Source organism: Jaculus jaculus, chromosome 7, assembly GCF_020740685.1.
Source record: "Jaculus jaculus isolate mJacJac1 chromosome 7, mJacJac1.mat.Y.cur, whole genome shotgun sequence".
Lineage (NCBI taxonomy): Eukaryota > Metazoa > Chordata > Mammalia > Rodentia > Dipodidae > Jaculus > Jaculus jaculus.
Genome location: NC_059108.1, coordinates 87,918,471 through 87,945,791, shown reverse-complemented (window position 1 = coordinate 87,945,791; position 27,321 = coordinate 87,918,471). Strand labels below are relative to the sequence as shown.

The 27,321-nt window shown below is 39.7% G+C and overlaps 1 pseudogene; it reads left to right on the top strand.

Annotated features, from left to right (window-relative positions):
- Positions 1 to 309: 309 nt before the first annotated feature.
- The window catches only part of LOC101614244, a 53,088-nt pseudogene continuing 26,076 nt past the window's right edge, over positions 310 to 27,321 (top strand).

Below are 27,321 nucleotides of genomic sequence, written 5' to 3'. Positions count from 1 at the left end.
CACACAACACACTGTGAATATTTTAAAAGTTAAAAGGGGAAAAAATGGAGAGAGTGCACTGATCTAATGTCATTTCATTTAGTGCCTTTTAAAAATTAGTACTTTTAAGGCAAGATTTTCTGTAGGCCTGAAGTACAATTTGATGAAAAGATTGAACCATTTTTTTTGTAAAGTCAATAGCATATAGGAAAGCACTGCATTGCTTGGGAAACTTTCCCGCCTGACTTCTCCCCCTAGCTGCTTGCTTCAACCCCTAGAGGGCAGCATGTCCTCAAAGAAAGTCATCCAGGACCAATTAAAATCCATTAAATGACCAATGACCCTAGATCGGATTGTTTCTGGTTGACCTTACAAAAAGACTCTGGAGAATCTCAGCAAACACGCTACCAAAAATTTAAGCAAGTAGTCTCTGCAATTTCTAGTGACTATTACATTACAGTCCTATGCCTTATTGAGGCCATCAGGTGAGTAGTATGAAGTGTCCTGGAAACAAAGAATCCTGGTGTGTTGTTACCTTTGTGGAAGGAAGTCTGCTCAGGAAGAAGCACGTGTTTTCTCAGACAGAGTTGTTCATTCAAACTTCCGGTCATACCCACTCTGCTCCAGAATCTCTTCAAAACTGAGTGACAAGGACAGACAGAGGTCCCTTGCTCCTCCTGCTCCCACTTCCTTTTATTGTTCTTAGCCCAACAAGCCTGGGGGCTACTGCTTTTTTCTTTCTAAAATTATTTTCACTTCTTCACTTAACTCCTTTTTTTTTTCTTTTTCTTTTTTGGTTTTTCAAGGCAGGGTCTCACTCTGGTCCAGGCTGACCTGGAAGTAACTATGTAGCCTCAGGGTGGCCCTTGAACTCATGGTGATCCTCCTACCTCTGCCTACCAAGTGCTGGAATTAAAGGCGTGCGTCAGCATGCCAGGTCACTTAACTCCATTTTTAAAAGTATTTTATTTACGACACAGAGAAAGAGAAAGAGAGAGAGAGAATGGGCACGCCAGAGCCTCCAGTCACTGCAAATGAACTCTGGAGGTGTGTGCCCCCTTGTGCATCTGGCTAACGTGGATTCCGGGAAATCAAGCCTCGAACTGGGGGGTCCTTAGGCTTCACAGGCAAGCACTTAACCGCTAAGCCATCTCTTCAGCCCTTAACTCCATTTTAAGGGCCTCATACCTAATGAAGAACACACAGACTTCACCCTCCTCTAGACCCTAAATCCCTTAAGAATACAACAAAGTACTCAGGCTTCCTAACCTCTCCATGCAGACATCTCATGTCTTACACCCAAGTCTCTACTTTCCATCTTGTGTATGCTTTCTTCAGGAACGTCAGGGATGCAAACTAGGCTCACTCACTAATCAAAACCTCATGCTTCAAATATGCAACATGAATGAAGATGCTAAGTGCCTTCATCCACCTCCTAGAAAGGCAAGTAGAGATTTCCAGGCACTGTGATGCCAAAGTCATCTTGGAGAAAACATACCACAATTTCTCCTATTCACAGAAGCACACCATAGAGGTTTCTAAACTAATTCTGGTTGACTTTGATTTTTGACGACTCCTCTGTCTGTCTTAAAATATATTGGGATTGAGTGGATAAAACAGTTTTCATTTATATGAGACACAAGAGGGAATTTTAATGAAAAATAACCTTTCCAATATTGAAAGGTAGTATCCATTAATTCAATCGAACATTATTTTCATAAGCAAATATCTTTAGCAAAATTAGCAAGTAAATGCTTAAATAAATTACCTACATTGAAAGCTGTTACTGGCAGGTATGATAACATGTTTCCTGTTAACTAGTTTACATTTCTTTTGAAGTGAATTTCTGGCTGACAGTGTTTATGTCACAGATGGTATCCTCACCTGCTTCATTAAAGCCTGTTTAGAATACAGTTCTAATGTAGGTTTTATTCTGTGTAAAGCCACCTAGAGATAATTTTAAATGATCATATCGACTAACAAACACGTAATCAAGAAGCTCTTAAAATTTTATTAAAATTCAGGTCTTTCACCATTAGTGAACCTGCTTCATTAACATATTAATAGATAATGTTCCTGTTCATAATTAGCATGCATTTTCTTTGCATCATTGTAGTTGAAAGAATTCAGGTGGGGTTTGATAAAGGTTTTTTTTTTTTTCTTTCCTGCCAACAAAGCACCTGTGAGAACAACTAATGATTCTGATCATTTTTCCATTTTCATCATCTCCTTCCTCCACACCTTTTGCTTCTTAAATCCGATTTTGCGTTGTATTTGTCTATATGCAGTGCTCTATGCATTAAGGATGTGACAATAAGGAGCTGCATACAAATGGCTGAAACTCTGGCCTACTCACTTAAGGATGATTTCTACCTACAAATGAAACTCCAGACTCAAAAATATTCTCATCTACCGTTTGAGAAAAGCTGAACTGAAAAACTCACTTTTTCCTTTGAAAGAATGATTTTTAAAGGTGTAGTTCTTCAAAATGTGACTGATGAGAACAGAGAAGAGAGTCCATACCTCTTTCCATACAAAGAGTGACATCCCTGTCAAGGAATGGTATCATACCGAGAGGATCAGTTCAGGAAAGTGGTTGGTGTCTTGTCTCTCAATAACTATGAAATTGAAATTAAGCCTATAGCTGAGATTCTTTAAGTAAAGCCATAGTGTTATTTTGAAATATTCTCACTTATGTACTAGTTGGGACTTGTTAACACTGAAAACAATGGTGAGGATTAGGGTGCTGGGGAGATGGATCCTTGGTTACAGTGCTTGCTACATACTCAGACCCCAGCACCCACATGAAATGAAAGACATGCAGCTATTCTTCCAGTAGTGAAAAGACAGAGATAGGAGGATGCCTGAAGCTTGCTGGCAAGCTCATTCAGTTGCATCTGTGAACAGACTCTACCTCAAAAAAGAAAAAGAAAAAAAAAAAAAGGTGGAAAGAGGTAGAGCTTGTATCAGTTACTTTCTAGTTGCTGTGAACAAATACCTCACCAGAAGCAACTTACAGAAAGAAAGGGTTTGTTTTCTGATTACAGCTTTGAGGGAAAATTTCATGGTATAAAAGCAGGAGCTAGAGCAGAGCTGGTCATGTTGTCAGGCAGGAAGCAGAGGAAGAACATAAAATGAGGCTGGGCTACAAAACTTTAATGCCTTTCCCCAGTGTCCCACATCTTCCAACACAGCTCCACTTCCACCCACTTCCTAAACTTGGCCACCAGCTGGGGACTAAATGAGCCTAAAGAAGGTATTTTACATTCAAACCACAACTAGGATACCTCATATCAATCTCTGGCCTCCACATGCACATAACATGAAAAGAAAGAGAGAGGGGTAGGAAGAAGAAGAGGAAGGGAAAATGAGGAAAGGGGAAGAGGGATGGGGAAGGAGAAAAGGAATGTAGCAGGAAGAAAGGAAGGAAGGGAGGAAGGGAGGGAGGGAGGGAGGGAGGAAGGAAGGAAGGAAGGAAGGAAGGAAGGAAGGAAGGAAGGAAGGAAGGAAGGAAGGAAGGAAGGAAGGAAAAATAGGGCCAATCAAATAAAGTAGAAAAGAAGATCTATATTTTATCCTCTGAAATGGGCTAAACAACCAGCCAGTTCTGCTCACCACAGCCATTCTGAAGCAGTGCTTTTCTGCAACTTTTGAGTCCATCTTGACAAGAAGCAGAGATTGCCAGAATGCTGTAGATATATTGGAACTTCTTACTTGAGTCAGAGATTATTTTTGCACATAAGGGGTCTCCACCAGAGTACTGTACTTTTAGGTTGGGTTTTGTGTCTCAGGAAACATCCAGACTTCCTCTCATTTTAGCCAGGATCAAATGTAGGCCCAGACAAATTTAGTAACTCTCTCTAGGTCTATCAGCTTGTTTAGGGGGCACAGTTGAGGATAATATTAAGACCTTCTGATTTTTTTTTTAAACTTTTGCCACATTTCTTTCTTAAAACTTTCCTGCTCTGATTGCCTTAAGAAAAAAAAAAGACATATCTACCAGTTATTAGAATAAAGTGATTTGACTTGCTGACTTGGGAGAAAATAGGTTCAATATGACACAAAGAAAAAGGTAGAATTCAAGCACAGTACTGGAAAGGTGCTGCTTCTCTTTTAACACTGTGATCCTGAAGTACTATTTCCACATTTATGAATTAAATTTATAGGATATAGTACAGCATGCCCACTAGAATGTTCTGCACTAATGGAAATATTTATCTATACTATACAACAAACATATGAACCCCTAGCCATACATGGCTATTAAACATTGAAAATGTGGCTAGTACAGCTTGGGAATTTTTAATATTATTTAATTTTAAGAAAATTTAGATAACTATGTGTGGGTACTTTATGGGACAGCACCAACTTAACATATTGCGTAGATGAGTTAGATTCCCATAATGCTGGTGAGCTAGAGACCTCTGCTGGAGGGGACTGTTACCTACATGACACAGAACACAACTTTTAAGTGAGATGGGTTGTTTCATTTTATTTATTTTATTTTATTTTTTAAGACTGGCATTTTGGACTTGCTTATGTATATTAGTATTAACACCACTATTGAATGTGACATGTAAGTTCTCTAGGTCATGAGGCTGAAACAATGAACACTGCCCATATTAATTATCTGAGTCAGGTTGGCTGTGGTGATATTAAGTTTCTCTTATTGGGCTAATTAACAGGACACTGCTAAATGAAAACAGTGCACTTTGGTTATCTGACATGAGTAATGGAATATAAGAGATCTCCAGGCAGACCAGGAAGTATTCTTCAGGATGGAGAACAGTCTCAAATTGTATTCTGTCAATTAAGAGGTAACGTATGCTGACTGAAGTCTTCACTGAATTTAAGACAACAGCTTTTGGTTAACAGACTAGAAAAGAAACTCTGCAGCTGTTGTCCTTCCTTATTGACACAACCACACACAGTTGCCTCTGTGGACTTAGGGTCCCTTGGTGTTTTTATATTAGTCTAAAAAGGAGAGATGTATACCTCTTGCTGCTCTTAAATTGTGTCCTCTAAAGTGAATTCCACTGATATACTTGGTTTCTTTCTCATCTTACTGCTTTCCATATTGTTCACTGCCCTCTCTCTCTCTCTCTCTTTTTGCCATCAAACCCTGAATTAATCAAATCCCAGTCTCCTGAGAAGGTGGGAAGGTGTTCTCTTCTCTGGCCACTCTCACCTTTAGGGAAGAAGGGCAATATTGGGGATAGAACCCAGGGCCTCAAACATGCTAGCAAGTGTTCACCACTGAACCCCCAGCCATTTTAATTTTATTTTGAGACAGTTCTGTTATGTAGCTCGGGCTGGCCTTGAGCTTCCAATCCTTCTGTTTAGTTTTCTGAGTAGCTGGATCCAGATGTGCACCGTGCTGTCCAAATTCTTATATCTTCTTGGATTCCATGTTCTTGCTTTCAGTTCTAAGACTAAACTCCCAAAGTATCTATAATAGAGGCTGGTAGCTGACTTAACAGCTGTCAAAAGTAATAGAACCACTATCTAGCCAGAATATCCAGAGTATTTCTAAATATAAATTTCAAAAATAATTCTCAGTGTATACTAACTACTATTATGTGAAATTTTTTAAATCTTCACAGAATTTAATGTAGCAACAGATCCAAATTTATATGACAAATATGCTGTTTCAATCCTATAAGGAAAAAATAGTTCAAATAAGTACATAAATAAATAGTCTTGGGAAAAATAAACTCTCATGTAAATAATGACATTTGATCTCTATCTCATTTTTTCAAAAGTTTTAAATTTTTTCTAGGGTTTTTTTTTTAATTCTCAATAAATCATGGTAGACTCCTACTTTCAATAAACTTAGAGAAAATATAGATAGGAGAATCCTACATGGAGAAAATGAGGTTACTAGTTGAAACTATCACTATATCTCTCTTAAAAATGTACTTATGATGCTTCTCTTTTTCAGACAGGAACTGGACCTGAGGAGATAAATGACCCAGAACACTCCACCCTGGCCCTAGCTGAAACCACAGAGGAATTGGGGAAATGAGCAAGAGTACTACTTTCTCAGTGAATCTGATATCAGCACAAGGGTGAAGGAGATAGATACTGAGGACACTCAACACCTAACAAACCAGAGATCCAGAGGCTCCTAAGTGCCCATCACTGAAGTAGACTTAAAATGCTCCCAGCATGGCTCAGGAATTTTGTGGAAGAGGGGGCGTAAAGATTGTTAGAGCCACAGGTTGGGACATTTTAAACAGAGCCATTGCCTCCCCCATAACTGACTGCTGCCCCCATAATGCATGACCCACAATCCCCATGGGGTTGACCTGCCTCCCCAGTGAGGAAGGCCTCTTCAGAAAAGGGGCAGGGAGGAGGGAAAGGATGGTGCCAACATATGTTGTTTACATACTAAATATGTCCATATCTAATAAAAAAATTTTAAATGTAGATATGAAATGGATAATAATCTCACTTTGAGATGAAATATTAAGTTATCTTATCTTAAAAATATGGAAAACTTGAGAAAAATAATATTAGAGCCTCACAGTTAAAATAAAGTCCAGTACTCAGTTATTCAATACCTTGTTATTATATTACATATTTATGTTAATATGTTGCATCTTGGTCATATAACAATCATGTTAAACTCCTATGTTTCCTCTTTCCCACCCCCATTCCACTGAAGACCCTCCTCAGTAGGGGTATCAGTATTCACTATGAATACAAAGAAAAAAGGACAGTAATTAAAGCTCATCTAGATGAGACAAAAAGCTAAAACAAACAAATGACAATGAATGTTCAAAAATATCAATAAAAATTAAAACATAAAAATACTAAATAAGATGAAATACATGTTACAGCCTTAGTCAGCAGTCCTTCCTAGGAGAGATGCTATGGCTTTCCCTCCCTATAGTGATTTTTTGCAGCAGTCTCTGCAGGTACAGGGGAAGGCTGCTAGTCTTGGGAATTCAGAAAAGTGAGTATAATTCCTGTGAGGGAACTCCACTTTCTGACAGAATTCTCTAGTCTGATATGCCACCTCCCCAGCTTCATCTCTGATGTCATGGACAGTGTTCTTTCCATCTGCCAGTTTTCTTGTTACTGAGGTTCTGAGGGTGGGGTAGAAGTCCCACCTGGCTGTGTTTACTTTTGTCACTGGGGGTCTCTTCCCAACAGTGCCCACCAGGAGACTATGCCAGGCTCAGCAATCTGAACTTCCTCCAGGCAGTGGTGGTGGTGGGGGGGGGGGTGTTCTCAGGCAGTTAATTCCAGGGTGACTGTGGAGAATCTGAGCTTCAGGATCCCATACCACACTTCTGTATCTGTCTCAGCTGTCTCTCCTAGCATGCTGCAAACAGTACCTGGTCACATCTCTGAGTCTGAACAATTTTCACCACCTGTCTGTCCATGTGGTGCTATGTCCAGGAGGGGAGATCACCTTCTTGATTGATAACTATGGTTGACTTTGGCTCAGGGAAAGTAGTACAGGGCATTGTACTTTTCTGAGTCACATAAGGTGGCTTCAAATCTGTCACCTTACCTGGAAGATTGTAAGGTAATGGTAGGGATACAGTCTATCATGGATGGAAATACATGGCAGCAGAAACAGCTTGCAACTATGGTGTTAGGAGCTCACTCACATCTAAACAGATAAGGAAGGCAACTTATCTTGAGATTCTTAATTTTACCTCCTAAGTGCTAGTAGATGTATCACTATGCTTGGGGATTGAACCCAGGTCTTGATGCATGCTAAGCAAGCTCAGTACAAACTGAATTACATCTCCAGTCTTCTTTACTGATTTTTAGTTTGGAAGACCTATCAAATGATGAGAATGGGTTATTGAAACCTATCACTACTATTGTATTAGGGAGATATTTCTGGTCTTTTAGTGTTTGTTTCATAAAATTGAGAGACCTAATACTCAATATATGAGTATTTAAAATTATTATGGCTTCATCATTAATTGTTCCATTTACTAAAATGTAGTGGCCTTCTTTTTGTCTTTCAAAGTCTATCAGACATGAGAATAATTATGCTGGCTTGTTTGGGGCCCCCATTTTCTTGGTAGGTTGCTTTCTATGTCATTTCCACTTAGGTGTGTTCCAATAGGTAGTTGGATATTACTTTTAATACAATTGATTTGATTTTTAAAATGGTGAGTTGAGACCACTTGCATTTACGATTATTATTGAGAGGGGTTCTCTATTTCCTTTTGTTTTGTTGGTTGTTTTTCTGGTGAGATCGAGTGAGTTCAGGGTGGCATGGCTATAGACGATTGTTTTTCTGGTCGGTTTTCTCCTCTTCTTAGTATTAGGGGTTTGCTGTGATGGATATGGTGGACTCAGTCCCAGCTTTCTTTCTGCTCATTTTTTTTTTTCTCTCATGAAATATATTCTTTCCTGTGCTCCCATAAAGGAGACTGTCTTTCTTCTTCCTCTATTTATGGTACTTCTTTAAATATTTTCTGCAGTGCTGGCTTTGTTGCCTTAGGTTGTGCTTGTTTGAAATGCTTTTAAAAGATAACTTTTCTGGCTAGCAATTTTGGGGCAGTCACTTACATTTCAAGGCTTACAGTATATCATTCCATTCTTTCCTGTCTTTTAGGGTTGCTCACATGAGATTTGATAGAATTCTGATGTTTTTGCCTTTGTATGTGAGCCAACATTTCCCCTTACAGTTTTGTTTTTGGGGTGTGTGTGTGGAGGTGGGTGGGTGTATGTGTGTGTGTTTAAGTGTTACAGAGGCCAGAGGAGGATTTCAAGTGTCCTCTATTGCTCTTTCACATTATTTCCCTGAGACACATTCCTCACTGAACCTGGAGCTTGCCATTAATTTCAGTTAGACTGCCTGACTGGGTGTCTTAGTGATCCTCCTGTTTCTGTGCCCCCCAGCCCAGCCAGCCCTGGGGTTACAGGAATGCACTTCCATGCTTAGCTTTTTGTGTGTGCTGAGGCTTGAACTGATTTCCTCCTGTTTATACAACCAATACTTGCTGAGCCATCTTCCCATTAGCCTGCTTTATAGGTTGTGTGTGTGTGTGTGTGTGTGTGTGTGTGATGGTGTGGTGATGTGCACACATGTGCCCATGCGTCACACTATATGTTCACCTATGGCAAGGTGTGCTTACCTATAGTGGCCACAGAAGAAAGTCAGCTGTCCTGCTCCATTGCTCATCATTCTTGTTTGAGCCAGAGTCTGTCACTGATCTTGAAGCTTGACCTTTTTTTTTTTTTTTTTCAACCACAAGCTCTGGAGATTCTTGGGTCTCTCCTTACTGCCCTCCCACTTCCCCATGAATGGAGTTACAGATGTATATGACCATGCCCAGCTACTTCTGTGGGTCCTTAGGATCAAACTCAAGCAGTCTCTATGTTCTTGCACAGGAAGTGCTCTTACCTGCTGAGCCACATTCCCTGCCCCATTTACAGTTATTAATATTGCTTCTCTACTTTGTATTCTTTTATGAGAGAGAGAGAGGAGGGGGGGGGCTAGGTTCTCCCGCCATGGCAATCTAACTCCAGACATGTGCCTTTAATCCCAGCACTTGGTAGGCTGAGGTATGAGGATCACTGTGAGTACAAGGCCAGCCTGGAACTACAGAGTGAGTTTCAGGTCAGCCAGGGCTAAAGTGAGACCCAATCTCAAAATAAACAATAAATAAGTAATAAAATGATTTCTAATGATACTAGAGAGCACATGCCAGAGGCTTGGGGACTTCTGTTCAGATAAGGCCTTACCTCCTATAGCCTCCCCATCTCCCACAGGAGTTTTCAGTCTTCTCTTCCATTACATCAGTAGGGTTGAGGGAAGAAGAATTCTGTCCTTAGCCCATGAAGGGAAGGTCAGGACATGGCACTTGTTTCTTTGTGTCTCAAGTGGGAAACAATAGCACTTTTTAGCAAGGGTTAGCAGGTCCATGACTTGTTGTGTGTGTGGGGGGGGTGAGCCTCCTGTCTATACCCAATTCCTGTACTGTGTGTGTTCAAACATATGCATTGTAATCTTTTATTTATTCACCTGATTTGCGATTTGTGAACCCATGGGAAAGGGAACCTGACTTGCCTCTATCCAACTAAGAACCAGCACAACTGGCCAAAAAAAGGGATTGACAGTCGGTAGATAGGAAGCTAAAGCTGAGTTGTGGGCCATTCCTCACCCTGACTCCTGACCTATGAGGCTTGTGCTGGTCTATTGAGTATTCCAATCCTATGGGGGGGGCTTCAAATTTATTTTTACTTTTTAGGGAGAGATGGGAGGGAGAGAGAGAGAGAATTGTCAGGCTAGGGCCTCAGCCACTGTAGTCAAACACCATTTGCTTGTGCCACTTATGAGTGTGTGCAATCTTGCACTTGCCTCACTGGTGCATCTGGCTCAGTGAACTCACACAATCAGAGAGACAAACATTGCATGGCATCACTTATCTTTGGTCCCTAACCTGGAACCTGCTCAAGTTGCTGACATACCTAATAGGCAACTCAAGTCCCACAAAATAGAGATGGAAGTGTTTAGGGAGAGGGGACGGGGTGGGGAGGACAAACACAAACACAAAATTAGATCCATAACAGGCTAATGCCATAGAACCTTTATCCTTGGAGATAGCCTAAAAGATAGGATTCTCAAAAGGAGTAGGGGAAGCACCTGAAAAGTAGGCCTCTGGTGAGCATGGGATGAGGCCTAAGCTTAAGAGAAATTTATGTTTCTGCCTCTGGCCTGTAATTCCTAGTACCAGAGATGGGTTGCTACGCACATTGAGCTATTGATCAGAGAGAACTACGAGGTCTACAAATCAAGACAGCCTTCTATCAAAGCACTTGATTACCTGCCTAAGGCAAAAGCTTGGACCCTATTGCTGAAGACACCATATGCTGCTGGCACAGAGCACAGAGACCTGACTGGAATTCAGAAGAAAGCCAGTACCCAGACAGTTAGCCTGTCTAGTGCTGGAAAACACTACATGAGGTACTGGGGGAAGTGGCCAACAATGGTCTGAGCAACCAGAGTTCTAAGCTACTCAGAAGCAAACACCCTGACAGGATATACATGCCAGTGCAATAGTGGCACACACCTTGGTAGGTAACCTATAGCTTTCTGATTGGCTAAGAGATCTGTTTAGTATAAAGAAACTCATATCTGGAATTGGGAACCAGATCAGAATCCTATGGAGAGAAAGATTATGCTCTCTAGTGTCAAACTTTCACAAGTCTTGAGCTAAAAGAGGGGTTACATTCCCCAAATTCTCCCTAAATTAATAATGCTTATCCCATTTAAACTATGCTCACTTCACTCTCCTTTGGAGAATGTGTTCTTCTTTATCAGAAGGCAGAAAGACCAGAGGAGATAAACTACCCCTCCCACTTCAGCCAAGCCAGAGCTGAAACCACAGAGGAATTGGGGAAATGAGAAAGAGTGCTGCTTCCCAACTTATTGTCCAACCTACTTAGCAGCAAATAACCTGTTGTGATGCCCACACAAGTGCAATAGTGGAACACAGCCATGGTGGGGAATCAACTGCTCTTGATTCAGCTAACTGATCCCCTCAGTGGTACGAGACCCATAGCTGGAGCTGGGAAACAAGTCAGAACCATATCCAAACATAAGCCCACTCTCCAATATCAAGCTACCATCAATCATGGGCTACAAGAGGGCCTACACCTATTAAACTCTGTATTAAAAAAGTAGGGGCTATCTCATTTGTCTTGGTGCTAACTTACTCTCCATTGGAGAATCTGCTTCTCTTTTTCACATAGATGCAGATCCTAAGGAGAGAGCCACCCCATCATACCTCAAAAGGGCTCTGGCTGAAACTAAGTAAAATTGGCGAAACCAGCAAGGGTGCTATTTTCCTGATGAACCGGATACCAGCACAAGGGGGAAGGAAACCAACACAGAGAAAAATCAATGCCTACCAAATCAGAGAGCCAGAGCCCCAGAGGCCCCCAACACCTCATCACTGAAGCAGACCAAAAATGAACCCAACATGGCTCAGGAAAAGTTTGCAGAAGAGGGGGGTAGAAAGAATGTCAGAGCCACATGTTGGGTCATGATATGCAGAGACATTTATAGTACCAATAACTGTGGGCTAACTCCACAATGCACGACCCATATACCTCAACAAGAAGGGGCCAATGGGGAGGGGATAGGTCACAGATGAGCCTAATAATGGTACCAAACTGCCTGTACTTGCAGAATAGAAAACTAATAAAATAAATAAATAAAGAGTGCTGCTTCCTTGTTGAACCTGATAATCAGCTCCAGTGTATAGGAGACAGACCCTGAGGATACTCAATACCTACCAAAGCAGAGATCCAGAGATTCCTAAGAGCTCATCACTGAAGTAGATTTAAAACTCACTCCCATGGCTCAGGGAATTTTGTGGAAGGGGTGGAAAGAGTTTAAGAGCCACAAGTTGAGACATAATTCCCAAAGGCATTCCTTCTCCCCCAAAATAACTGACTGATGCTCTTACAATGCATAAACCACAACCTCATGGGGAATACCTGTTACCCCACTGAGGAGTATCCCCAGTGGGATAGTGGCAGGGACAAGGAAAAGAGTGTATCAACACATGATGTATACACATCAAATATGTTGTTAATAATAATAATAATAATAATAAACATTAAAAAAGAAAAAAGAACTTTCTTTAATCTGATCAATACTTTCAGCAAAGAAGCAGAATAAAAAGTCAATATATAAAACTCAGTGTTTTTCTATGTGCCAATACAGACATTTCCAAGAAGGAACTAGAAATAATATACTATTCAAAATGACTATGGTGGTTTGATTCAGGTGTCCTCCATAAACTTAGGTGTTCTGAATGCTAGGTTCCTGGATAATGGACATATGGGAATTAAGGCCTGTTGGAGACAGTGTATTGTTCGGGGGCCGGGCTTATGGGTATTAGCCAGTTTCACCATGTCAATGTGTGGCATACTCTCCTGTTGCTTTTTCTACCTTATGTTGACCAGGGGGGTGATGTCCACTCTCTGCTTATGCCATCATTTTCCCCTGCCATCACAGAACTTCCCCTCAAGCCCATAAGCCAAAAGAAACCTCTTTTTCCCACAGCTGTTCTTGGTTGTGTGATTTCTACCAGCAATGTGAACCTGACTGCAATAATGACTTCAAAAATAAAATACCTAGCACCAACCTATGAAAGAGCTATACAATAAAAATTTAAGACACTTAAAAAGAAATTTTAAAAGGTAGTTGATGATGGAAAGATCTTCCATGCTGGGCATGGTGGCACATATCTTCAATCTTAGAACTCAGGAGGCAGAGGTAGGAGGATTGCCATGAGCTCAAGGCCAACCTGAAACTACATAGTGAAACCCAGGTCACTCTACCTTGAAAAACCAAAAAAAGAAAAAAGAAAGAAAGAAAGATCTTCCATGATAATAGACAGACCCCATATTGTCGAAAATGGCCATATAACCAAAAGTTGTATACTGTTACAAAATAATCCTTTTCAAAGTTCCAATGGCATTCTTTATAAAACTAGAAAAAAAATCCTAAATTTCATATAGAAACACCAAATACCCAGAATAGTCCAAACAATTCTAAGCAGAAAGAAAAATCCTGAAGGTATCACAATACTTGGCTTCAAATTATACTATGGAACCATGGTGACTGAGGCAGCATAATGTTGGTACAGAAATAGACATGTGGGCCCCTGAAATAGAACAGAAGAACCCAAAATAAACTCTGACAGCTATACTCACCTAATTTTGATAAAGGCTTACAAAGCACACACTGGGTGAGAGACAGCCTCTTCAGCAAATGGTGCTAGAAAATGTGAATACCCATGTAGAAAAGAATGAAGTTAGAACCATATCTCTCCCCCTACATCATTTGAAAATAGATGAGAAACCTGCATATAATACTTGAACTATTGAAACTGCTAGAGGAAGACATAGGGAAAACACTTTAAGATATACACATAGGCAAGAAGTTTCTTTAAAAGACCCCAGTAGTACAGGAAATAACCCATAGACTTGACAATTAAGATTATGTGAAATTAAAATTTTTCTGCACTAGGAAGTGGTGACATGAATATTGCCTTACTGCCAGCCTGACAACCCGCTCTAGGGTGATGGTGACAAACATGGTGATCAACTAAAACCTAAAAAAGCAGAAATCCAAAGGCTACAAATAATTCAACACTAAACCAGACTGCCAACAGGCCTGCCATGGCTCAAGGCATATTGTGGAAGAGGGAACAGAAAGATTGTAAGAGGCATATAGTGGGTAGGAATATCCTGAGACATGGTCTCCCTGGTATTCCTCCATAAGAACTGACTCAGAGATTCATGACCCCAAGTGTAGTGTTGAAGTGTGGTGAGTTCAGGAAGGCTTGGTGTGCCTTATATAGAAGATGAACATGTTAGGGAGACCTGGATCAGGCATGTATTGTTAGACATGAGTTCAATGTTAATGAATCATCAACATACATAAGTATGTTGTTTTCAGATTGAAACTCAGCACATACCAAGGTTATGTTTTGATCATTTTATGAACATGTTATGACCAGAGAGTTGCAGGGTCTCTCTGTTTCCTCTAGCACTGATTCAGTGTGTGGGTAAGAGTACATATAGAACATAAGTGCTGGAAATGATACATGTGACATGTAGTTTGAAAACTAATTTTCATGAATAAATCCATTGTTTGTGGTAAAAACATTTTCTACACAGCAAAGGAAACAATTTTGTATCAAAAGAGATTACCTAAAGAATGGGGAAAAAATCTTTACTAACCATATATCAATTAATATCTAAAATGTATGAGGAACTATAAAAACTAAACATCTCCAAATCTTCCAGTCAATAAATAAACTTATGAACTGAATACATAGTTCTCTAAATACAAAACACAATATTTTCAAAGGTGTTTAAAATCCTTAGCCATTAAGCAAATTCAGATTAAAACTACCTTGAGAATCAATATTACCGAAGTTAGAGTGGCTAACATCAAGAAAGCAAACAGGCAAGGTTGTGGGGAGTGAGAAACTTTATTCACTGTTAGTGGAACATAAGCTTTGCAGCCAGCATGGAAATCAGTACAGAGGTTTCTCTAATAAAGAACTACCATATGACTCAGCTATACCAGTCCTTGGTCTCTATCCCAGAGATCCTAATACCTACCACTGAGATACTTGTGCACCTGCGTTTATTAAAGCACTATTCACATTAGCTAGGAAATGGAATCAGCCTAGATATTCATCAACAGATGAATAAAGAAAATTTGGTATGTGTATATATTACATATAGATGTATATAAATCTTGTATGTGTTTATTACATGTCTATGTATATATAATTGAATTTTATCCAATCATAAAAATACAAAATCATGATATTTGCAGGTATATAGGTGGAACTGAAAATCATAATGTTAAGCAAAATAGGCCAGATTAAGAAATAAACATTTTTAAGAAATAAACTTTTTTTCATGTATCAATCCCAGATTTATAAATGCATAATTTGCATATGATGAAACTAAAAGGAGGACCAGGAAAGGAAGAAGAGATCTTTGAGGTGAGGGACAAATAGAATCCATGTGACATGAAAGAAGGTTGGGGACTATTGGAGGACAGGGAATGCTTGGAAGGGAGCAGGAGTATGGAGGATGGAGTGGCAGGAGGAGCCTGTTTTAGCTACTCTTGTCTCACTGTGATAAAACACCTGGCAAGAAGCAGCTTAAGGAAGACATGGTTTATTCTGGCTCAGAGTTTCAAGGGGTAAGCTCCACATAGCAGGGAAAACATGGCAGCACAAGTGGAAGGTAAGCTAGTCACCATGTAGCCACACTCAGGAAACGGGAGAGACAGAAAGTGGTGCTGGGTCCTGAAACATCAAGTCATACCCCAGTAATCCACTTTCTTCAGCAATTATCATCACAATGTAGACACAATTAGGAAATGGATTTACAGGAAGTGGTTCTGGGCTATGAAACATCAAGTCACACCTCAGTGACCAATTGCTCTAGCAATGCTCAACTTCTTAAAAGATCCACAACTCTCTCTCATAGTGCTACCATGTGGGATACAAGTGTTCAAACACATAAGGCTATGAAGGCTAGTTCACATTCAAATCACAATAGAAATCATAAGAAAATATATGTATGAAGCATTCATAAGAAAGCCCTTTACTTAAAAAAACTAATATAAGAGGGTTTTTTTTAAAGTCATTTTAAGACAAGACTGTAAAGCATTAAATCCTAAGTGTGGGATCCTTCTGAGGAGTGGTTTGTAGGACCAAGCTGATGGCAAGCCCTTAAGGCCTGTGTGGATGAAGTTAACCCAAAATGCAAAATCTGCACCAGCTTTGCATCAGTACAAGTTCTAGAGTGCAGGACTTCTAAGTGATCTTAGTCTGGAATCTTAACTCTGTTGCCTGCTACTTTCTTTCTGAAGAGCAAGAAACTCAGCCATGATTTTGGAAATGACTCAAGATTATCAGGATTTAGTTACAATATAGTAAAGCAATCCCGGAGTAGTTGAGGACTTTGACCACAGTTGATCTTTAGTGACCATAAAGATACAAACAAATTCACCAGTTTTGGAATTTTTTTAAATTCAGAAATGCCCTGATTGTCAATTGTTATGTCACGACTACAAATGTCACTACAAATGACTGTGCAAGTAAATAAATTTCACTTGTTTTTATATTTGTTCTACACTTTCCATATACCCTTTGCGATAGACCTTGTTTACTGAATTTGTAAATATCTTGTTCCTGTTTAACTAAATAAATTAACTCATGTGATAAATCCTTGTTACACTTGAGTTTTTAATAGTTTGTGTGTTTTGAGTCATCCATCAACAACCTTTCAAGTTTACAAGACTGTCCTCCACTCATCCGCAAATGACACTTGTATGGACAGTTTTCATTGAGGTCACTGGGTACTCAAATGAGGGTGGCAGCTATAATTTTAGCCACAGACTCTGGCCCAACTCCCTCACTTGATTTAAGTATATAAAAGATGTTTGTATCCATCAACTGCCACCAATATCAAGGGACTGAGCATTAAGAAAGCACTAATAACTTCTGCTATAATTATTATTTTATTCTTTTTTGAATGCATGTATGTGTGTAGTGTGTATAAATTTGTGTATGTGTGTTCTTATGTGTGTGGGCACATGTGTGTATAGGTGCTCATGCAGATATGAACATGGATGTGGAGGCTAGAGCTTGATGTCAGGTGACCTCCCTCAGTCACTCTTCACTTTACATTTTGAGAAAAGGTCTCTTGCTGAACCTAGGGCTCATAACAAAAGGAAACATGTCATATTACCCCTTAGTTTAAGCCAGTCCTTGAAATACTATGATTTTTCCATCTTTGATTGAATGTTCTTCTCAAGGAAGCTGATTTTACAAAATAACCTGGACCATGTCAAATGCCATCACATTAGTGATGAGTGAGGGATGGGCTCGGCACAGAAGCCTAGCCTCTTAGAAGTTGCTCTTTCTGATACCTTGTCAGCACAGATTCAGTGATTTGGACAGAAGGCTTATAGGAGATGATGTAGAAGGACAATGTTATACTTTACAGCCCTTTTCAAACCAGTGGGGTAAATAACTGACTGCCTCTTACATCTCTAATTACAGGTGGCATTTTGGTTCAGTAATTAAATTCAAAATAAATTACACTCAGCAGTCTGCTAAATTTAAGTGGTGTTACACAAGAAGGGAAAAGATCAGTGAATGAAATGAGCTCCTTCTCAACTTGTAGATATGATTTGAAGACACTAGCTGGGTTTGTGACTGCAAAAATAAACCCAGTCATACTTAACTCTTCTGAATCTAGAATGCCATTGAGGCCATTAGAATTTTGGCTATTGGATTGGATTGTTCGGGAACTAATTGTAATAAACCTTCATGTGCAGAAAGCTCAAAATAAGTAATGGCCATAGTCTAGTTTCAACATAGTTTCCAAATAATATGAAGTCTCTTTTAAGAATTACATATTTACCAAAATTTATAAATAATTTCATACATATTAAACCTAGTAGAATTTTTCTTAGTCTTTTAGAGGTAGCAAAGGAACAAGAAGAGAATTGTCTTCAGAGATTAAATGAGATTGGGAGCATCCGGAATGGTATGGCAGTAGATGAAGTTATTTATTCAAATTGGAATCAAAACTATAATAAATCATAATAAAATGTCTAATGACAAAGATACTTCAGGTTTACTGAGCATTTTTTGGTTAAAAAGTCCTCTCATAAATTGTATTCATTACCTTTCTCTTTGTGATGACAAAAAGCAACTTGAGGAAGGGTTTATTTTGGCTCACAGTTTGAGGATAAAACCCATCATGTCAGAGGTGGCATGGTGACAGAATCATGAGGTAGCTGGCTACATTGCATCCACAATCAGGAAGGAGAGAAAGATAAATGCTGGGGCTCAACCCAGGGGTGTCAACACACAGGATGTTGCTGTCCACATTCAAGGTCAGTTAGACCTCTCTGAAAATGACAATGAAATATGACAGTGAGTCAGAAGGAAATGCCTCACTGCTTTGTTTTATGCACTGTGCTAAGCTTTCAGCTTGCTCACCATTCAAGAGCCAGGTTTTATGTTTATCAGTCAGGTAAATGACATCCATAGTGATTAACTCCTATGAAGTGAAATTGAGTCAATTTTTACTCCATAAGAAAAGAAGGAGCCAAACTGAAGATAAAGTATATGGCAGAGTGTTTAGTATGCCATGTACATATGTTAACTGCTTTTCCCTACAATCTTCCAGATACCCCTCCTGGTACCCCAGTATTGGTACCAGTAGTGATACCTCCTGGTACCACCATTCCCTGTCTATATTATAGAAGTGGGCCTGAATGAAATGGCAAGAGCTATGTTGAATGTGAGATTCTAGCTGGGTGTGGTGGCACACACCTTTAATCCCAGCACTTGGGAGGCAGAGGTAGGTGGATGGCTGTGAGTTTGAAGCCACCCTGAGACTACATACTGAGTTCCAGGTCAGCCTGGACTAGAGAGAGACTCTACCTCAAAAAACCAAAATGAGAAAGAAAGAAAGAAAGAAAGAAAGAAAGAAAGAAAGAAAGAAAGAAGGAAGGAAGGAAGGAAGGAAGGAAGGAAGGAAGGAAGAAAGAAAGAAATATTCTATCAAAAGGACTACAAAAATAGCTATCTGGATAGGTATTAGTATTATTTACCCAATATTCCCACATTTTCCCATTTGAGAACATGGTAGGAATGCCTCTTTTAGGTTTGGTGAGGCCATATATTCATATGTTTTGTTTAGCCTGTGAATTGTGAGCAGAAATGAAATGTGGCACTTCTGGGCCAAATAGTTATTGCTTTCTGGCATAAAATAAACTTAAATATCTTGTAGATGGACATATATGTTTATCTTTGACAATGAGAATACATTGAAAAAAGGACAAGATCTCAAAGAGTTTTCTGGTGCCTTTCTACAGATCTGACATATTTCATTATTCTAAGATATACTGTAATATTTTCCACTTATTTTTAAATAGTTATTTGAGAGAGAAAAAAAGGCAGAAGAATTTGGACATGCACCTCTAGATTCTGCAAATGAATTCCAGATGCATATGCCACTTTGTGCATCTGGCTTTATGTAAGTACTGGGGAAATTGAATCCACGATCTCAGACTTTGCAAGCAAGCACCTTAAACCACCGAACAATCTCTTCAGTCCACATTTTATCTTTAAACAATCACTATCTCCCTATCTATTTTGTTGACATAACTATTGCCATCTGGTATTCAATATTGTATACTGGAATAATAGGATGTTGATTTCCTTTTTTGTTTTTTGTTTGTTTGTTTGTTTGTTTTTTGAGGTAGGGTCTCACTCTAGCCCAGACTGACCTGGAATTTACTATGGAGTCTCAGGGTGGCCTCAAACTCATGGCAATCCTCCTACCTCTGCCTCCCAAGTGCTGGGATTAAAGGTGTATGCCACCACACCTGGCTTGATATTGATTTCTTTTTAGACAGCTTATTTACTTTATATAGATTTTTCTGGGAATTTGTTTTATAGTTAACAAATACTTTACCAAAACACTCCAAATTGCAATAATTTATTATTTATCATGATTCTTTGGTTGAGATGCATCTGGTGGACTTTGCTTTATAATCTAATAGTATGAAAGACATGCTTTATCTCTGTAGAGTTTAGAAGAGACCTTATAGTTTCCACCCTCCTCTTGAGGAAAACTTCCATTAAAAGATGGAGGGTGAGAAAAACTAAGTCTCCACAACTGATAGTGAAGACCACCCATCAGGTACATAAGTGAGGTCACCATGTATCTTTCTGCCTAGCTAACACACAGTCTAATGATCAATTTAAAAATAGAGCCCATAGCCATTTTTCTTTAAAGAGATCCATAGCAATTGTTTTTTACTTTATGGGCTATGTAGTAAATCTTTTAGTTCTGTCAGGGTAAATTACTAAGTTGCAGTAAATCAAGTATTCAAGCAGCCAGCCTGAATTTCCCATCCACAAATCTCTGAGACTAGTGGAAGCAGGCAGGCAGCCTATCCTACCAATTTGGGTGCACACAAATCTCCAGAAACCCAGTAGGGTGGGCATAGGCAGTTGCACCTACATCCCCAGGCAGGTTGAAGGCAAGACCTAGTACCCAGCCCAAAGGGGTGAACTCTGGCCAATAAAACTTGTGGAAGGCAGGTCCTGGCCCTTGTCCAACCACCTGGTCCTCACCAGAAAACTTCAGCCAGAATGACATCATCTTCTACTGGTAAGCTCCACAAGTGTAATACAAAAGAGTCATCTATTATGTCAGAGCACTTGATTACCCACCAATGGTTAATAGTAAGACCCTACTGCTGAAGACACCATATATATATATATATATACATACATACACATACACATACACACACACACACACACACACACACACACACATCCATACAGAACATGACAGTTAGCGTGTCTAGTACCAGAAGGCACTCCACGAGCTACTGGGAAAAATGGCCAACATCTGTCCAAGCAACTCTAGGTCTAAGCTATTCAGCAACAAACAACCTGACGTGATGCTCACCCAAATTGCAATAGTTGCACAAAACCATAGTGGGTACACAGCTGCTCTTAGACTGGCTAACAGATCCACTCAGTGGAAAGGAACCCATAGCTGGAACTGGGAAACAAGTCAGAATCATATCCAAATAACGAGTTCGCTCTCTAATATCAAGCTCCCACCATCTTGGGCTGTCAAAGGGCCTATCCCTATTAAATTCTCTCTAAACCAAAATGGTTATCCCATTTAACTCTGATTTCACTCTCCATTGGAGAATCTGCTTCTCTTTTTCAGACAGATGCAGAACCTGAAGAGAGAATCAACTCATCTCACTTCACCAGGGTGCCATCTGAAACCATAGAATCATTGGGGAAATGAGCAAGAGTGCTGCTTTTTTTGTGAACCTAATATCAGCACAAAGGTGAAGGAGATAGACACAGAGGATACTCAACACCTACCAAACCAGAGATTCAGAGACACAGAGGCTCCCAAAAGCTTATCACTGAAGTGAACCTAAAAAAAACCTCAATTTGGCTCAGGGAAATTTGTGGAAGAGGGGGCTGAAAGATTGTTAGAGCCAGAAGTTGGGATATTACACACAGAGACATTGTCTATTCCCCATAAAACTGATGGCTACCCCTATAATGCATGACCTAAAATTCCCATTGGGATAACTGTCATCCCCAATGAGGTGTGACCGTTCACTGGGGGAGGGACAGGGATGGGGGTAAGGATGGTATCAATGTGTGATGTTTATACACTGAGTATGTCATGTATATATACATACATGGAAATAAAAGAGTCATCTACAGCTTGGGATAGCAATGTTGATTGACAGAGGTAAACACTAAAATTATTAGTGAAGTGGCCATTAGGAGGTCTCATGGAAGACAAAACCAGACACCAAGTAGTACTAAAAAGGTGGGGAAACAAACACAACAAAGAAACAATACGGGGGCTCATTCTACCCTGAGTCTTTCCCAATCTCCTAACTTCCCTATAATGGAAGCCTTAAAGACCAAGATAGGAGAAATGTCAATAAAAGGAATTCAGAATCCTACTTCTAAAAAAGATCAATGACAACATAGAAGGCTTAAACCACCAAATGAATGAACTAAGGAAATCCCCTCAAACTCCTGACAAGACAGCCTCCAAAGTGACTAAAACTATAAGCTAATTGGAGGAGAGAGTCCAAGATAAGGAGAAGAATTTCCTCAAGGAAATGGAAGCACTGAAAAAGAATCAGACTAAATATCAGTACAGATACTTCAGCACTAAATTATATGATAGATCAGCTAGGTTTCACAGATATAGTCAGAACATTCCATCTATGAGATGGAAAATACACATTCTTCTTGGTGGCACATGGAAACTGCTACAGAATTGACCATATTGCAAGATTTAACAAATAGAAAAGGCATGGTGATTCACACTTTTAATCCCAACACTCAGGAAGCAGAGACAGGAGGATGGCTGTGAGTTAAAAGCCACCATGAGACAACAAAATGAATTCCAGATCAGTCTGGACTAGAGCAAGACCCTACCTTGAAAACAAAACAAAACAAAATGTTTAGAAAAATCCTTGTATTCTATTATATCACAGTGTGATAAAACTAGAAGTCAATAGCAAGAGAAGCTTCAGCAACTACATAAAATACTTGGACACTGAACAATACACCTCTGAATAAACAGTGGGTCATTGGATAAATCAGGGAGGAAGTTAAAATGTTTCTACAAATGAATGCAAATGATAGTGCAACCTCACAAATCCTATGGGATAAAATCAAGACAGCCATAAAAGGAAAGCTTATAGTCATAAGTGTTCACATTAAAAAATTCTGGGGCAAGGAAGATGGCTTAGTAGTTAAGATTTTGGCTGTGAAGCTTACAGACCTCGGTTGAATTCCCCAGTACCCAGGCAAACCAGATGAACAAGGTGGCACATGCATCTGGAGTTTGTTTCCAGTGGCTAGAGGTCCTAATGTGCCCATTCTCTCCCTCCTTCCCTCTCTCTCTCTCTCTCTCTCTCTCTCTCTCTCTCTCTCTCTCTCTCTCTCTGTCCTTTTATCTCTATATTTGTCTCTCTCTAATAAATAATAAACATTTTGAAATGGAAAAAATATGAGAGGCCCTCACAGCTTAGCAGTTTTCTAAGTGGTAACTTCACCAAAATGTCCAGTGATAGGCAAAGATCAGATGGTAAGAGCCCCAGCAACAGCAGTGGTAGTTCAGATGTGGACTATGAAGACCCATCCACTTCAGAGCCTAAAGAACAGGCAAAAGGAAAACCTTCTGCTACCCAGCAGAACACCAAACTTTGTAGGAAAATGATTACAATGTTAATCACTAATGCTTAAATAATTCAAGAGGACTTCTGGTCAAGATGGCATTTGCCTAACTGCGCCTCATCTCTCGGGAAAGGAAAGGCAAGACATTAAGGGTTCATTGTGTCTTCTAGGGGGAGCAGTGTCTAATAGACCTCCAGTAGGAGGGAGCAGAGGGGCACAAAAGGGAATCGGCTGATTCCCATGCTCTGGGGTAGCCCACTAGTCCTCATACCCTCAAGCAGAAAACCTAGTTATAGACCCAGCCCTAAGTTCCTCCTACACTAACTGCAGGCCAGGGGTCCTGGGCCAGCGGAGCTCCACCTGCTGTGCAGTACCAGAGAATGTCCCATTCCCCCCACCCCATATGAACTTCTCCCCATCCTCCCTGCCCCACAGTGAACTCGGTCCCATGAAAGCCATCCCACTTGCCAGTGCCACTCCCATGCCCTTGTAAACCCAAGAAAGCCAGATTAGCTCCACCCACATCTCCAGACTCCAGAATGCCATCCCACTGGCCACTGCTCTCCATTCCCCTGTCCACTTTGGGGCCACCTGACCACACACTTCCATACCACAATCACAGAACAACAAGACTCTATATCAGATCCTTGGGCCTCCACCAGAACCTCACAGTCTCCTTCCCTTTGAGAAGACAGGACCAATTGCCACCAGAAAACTAATGGAAGTAAATGTAAGAGGCAATAACCACTGGACACACTTCAAGGGTAGATTCTAGCGTCCTCCTAAATTAAATAAGGCTCATACTCTATGATGGGCAGACCACAACACAAAAAGAATAACATGAAAAATCAAATGCAAGTAAATCCAATAATATTTCCCAGTCCTACAATGAGTGTCTTTTTTTTATTTTTATTTTTTATTTATTTATTTATTTGAGAGCAACAGACACAGAGAGAAAGACAGATAGAGGAAGAGAGAGAGAATGGGCGTGCCAGGGCTTCCAGCCTCTGCAAACGAACTCCAGACGCCTGCACCCCCTTATGCATCTGGCTAACGTGGGACCTGGGGAACCGAGCCTCGAACCGGGGTCCTTAGGCTTCACAGGCAAGCGCTTAACCGCTAAGCCATCTCTCCAGCCCATACAATGAGTGTCTTTAATCAACACATAGAAGAGGCATTAGGATCAGAACCACAAAATGAAGTTATAAGCTATGCAACCAACCCTGACCAAAGAAATGGCAGAATTTTCAGAAAAGCAACAAAGGGCTGATAATCCTATGAATACTGTCATTGCTAGACTAGACCTAATAGATAAGAACCTAGAAGGGGTCCAAAGATGATCTGAAGGAGAGAAAGAAAAAAGAGTACCTCAATAAACAGCTGGCTAAGGTCAATGAAGAAATAAAAAAATGCAAGGATGAATTCCTAGAAGCATCAAGAAAATAAAAAAATGATGTGAAAAGGCAACTTAAAGGAGAGATGGAAACAATATATAGAAAAGTAGTAAAAAAATGCAGACCAAATTGAACAAGCCCAAAACTCTATAAAAGCTCTCAAGAACAGAGTCAGACATGTGGAAAATAGAAACTGAGATCTGGAAGACAAAAAAAAATTTTTTTTGAGAGTCCAAAAGCTTCAATAAGTTCAAACATTTTTGTAAATAGGACATGAGGAACTGTGGGCTATCCTTAAATGTCCTAACATTCAGATCATGAGAATACCAGAAGGGGAAGAAATTCAGACCAAAGGCATGGGAAACTGATTCAACAAAATTATCAAAAGACAACATTCCCACTCTCTCAAAAGAAAGCACCATAAAGTTGCAAGAAGCTAACAGAACTCCAGACTGGACCAAAGGAGAAACTCTCCAAGACATGTTGTCATTAAGACTTTAAACATTGACACAAAAGAGAAAATCTTAAAAGGATCTAGGGAAAAATAATAAATTACATTTAAAGCTAACCAAATCAGAATTATTTCAGACTTCTCAATAGGAACCCTGAAAGCCAGAGGGGAATGGAACACTGCAAAGTCTAAGAACTTATGGCTTCCAACCCAAACTACTCTACCCAGCAAAAGTATCTCTCATAATAGAAGGTGATAGAAAAACTTTCCCTGATAAAACTCAGCTTTACAACTCTATGAACACAAAACCAAACCTATAGGGAGTACTTCAGGAAATTTTCTGCACAGAAGAATCAAATAATCAACCTCAAGTGCCTATAAGAAACAGATCACAATCACCAAACTCAGAGAAGATACAAAAACCTACAAAATTCAAGAAAATACTAAACCACACAAACCAACACTATTTGGCAGGAATAAAATCAAACCTCACAGTCATTACCCTAAATGTTAATGGCTTTAATTCACCCATCAAGAGCCATAAGCTTACAGGGTAGATCAGAAAATTAGACCCTTCAATAAGTTGTCTTCAAGAAGATTACCTCACCACTAAAGACAGACACCTCCTCAGGGTGAAAGGGTGGGCAATGATATTCCAAGTAAATGGAACAAGAAACAAGCAGGTGTAGCTATACTAATATCAGATAAAATGGACTTCAAACCAAAATTAATCAAAAAAGACAAGGAAGACCACTTCCTACTTATCTTGGGAATGATCCAACAAGAGGATATCACAGTCATCAGTCTTCATGCACCAAACGCAGGCACACCACAGTTCATTAAACAAAACCTACTTGATAATAAAACAGAAATAACTACCAACACCATCATAGTCAGGGACTTCAGTACTCCATTAGCAATAGATAGATCATCCAAACAGAAAATCAACAGGGAAGTGAGAGAGTTCAACAAAGTCATACAACAATTAGACCTAATGGACATCTACAGAACATTCTATCCCAAATCCACAGATTACATATTCTTCTCATGAGCTCATGAAACCTTCTCTAAAACAGATCATATACAGGGCCACAAAGCCTGCCTCCATATATTTATGGAAATCAAAATAATTTCCTGCACGATATTAGACCACAATGCTATATTGCTAGAAATTATCAACAAGAGAAGCACCAGGAATCCAATTGGCTCCAGGAAACTGAACAACACACTTTTAAACAATACATGGGCAATGGAAGAAATAAAACATGAAGTTGCAAAATTTCTACAAATGAATGAAAATGAGAACACATCACACAAAAGCTTATGGGACACAATGTAAGAAGTCGTCAGGGGAAAATTCACAGGACTAAATGCCTTCATAACAAGCACAGAGAGATTCCCAAATCAATAACCTAACCATCCACCTAAAGGCACTGGAAAAGCAAGAAGAAAACAACCCCAAAAGCTCCAGATGAAAAGAAATAATTAAGATTAGAGCAGAAATTAATGAATTGGAAACTAAGAAAACAATTTAAAAAATCAATGAAACACAGAATTGTTCTTTGAAAAAATAAACAAAATTGGGCTGGAGAGATGGCTTAGTGGTTAAGCACTTGCCTGTGAAGCCTAAGGATCCCAGTTTGAGGCTCAATTCCCAAGAACCCATGTTAGCCAGATGCACAAAGGGGCACACACGTCTGGAGGTCATTTGCAGTGGCTGGAGGCCCTGGCGCACCCATTCTCTCTCTCTCTCTATCTGCCTCTTTCTCTGTCTGCTGCTCTCAAATAAATAAATAAAAATAAACAAAAAAAATAAACAAAATTGACAAACCCCTGAACAATTTGATCAAGTGAAAAAAAGAGACACTTCAAATTAACAAAACTGGGAATGAAAAAGGAGACATCACAACAGACATAAGTGAAATTGGAAGAATCATCAGGACTTATTTCAAAAACTTCTACTCCATAAAACTGGCTAATATGGAAGAAATGGATGAATTCCTGAGAATATACCACCTACCAAAGCTAAACTTAGTGTACATTAAATTCCTAAATAAGCCTATCACACCCATTGAGATTGAAAAGGTAATCAAAAACCTCCCCAAAAAGAAGACTTCCAGGGCCAGATGGCTTCTCAGCTGAATTCTATCAAACCATCATGGAAGAACTAAAACCAATTTTTCTCAAACTATGCTGCACAATCAGA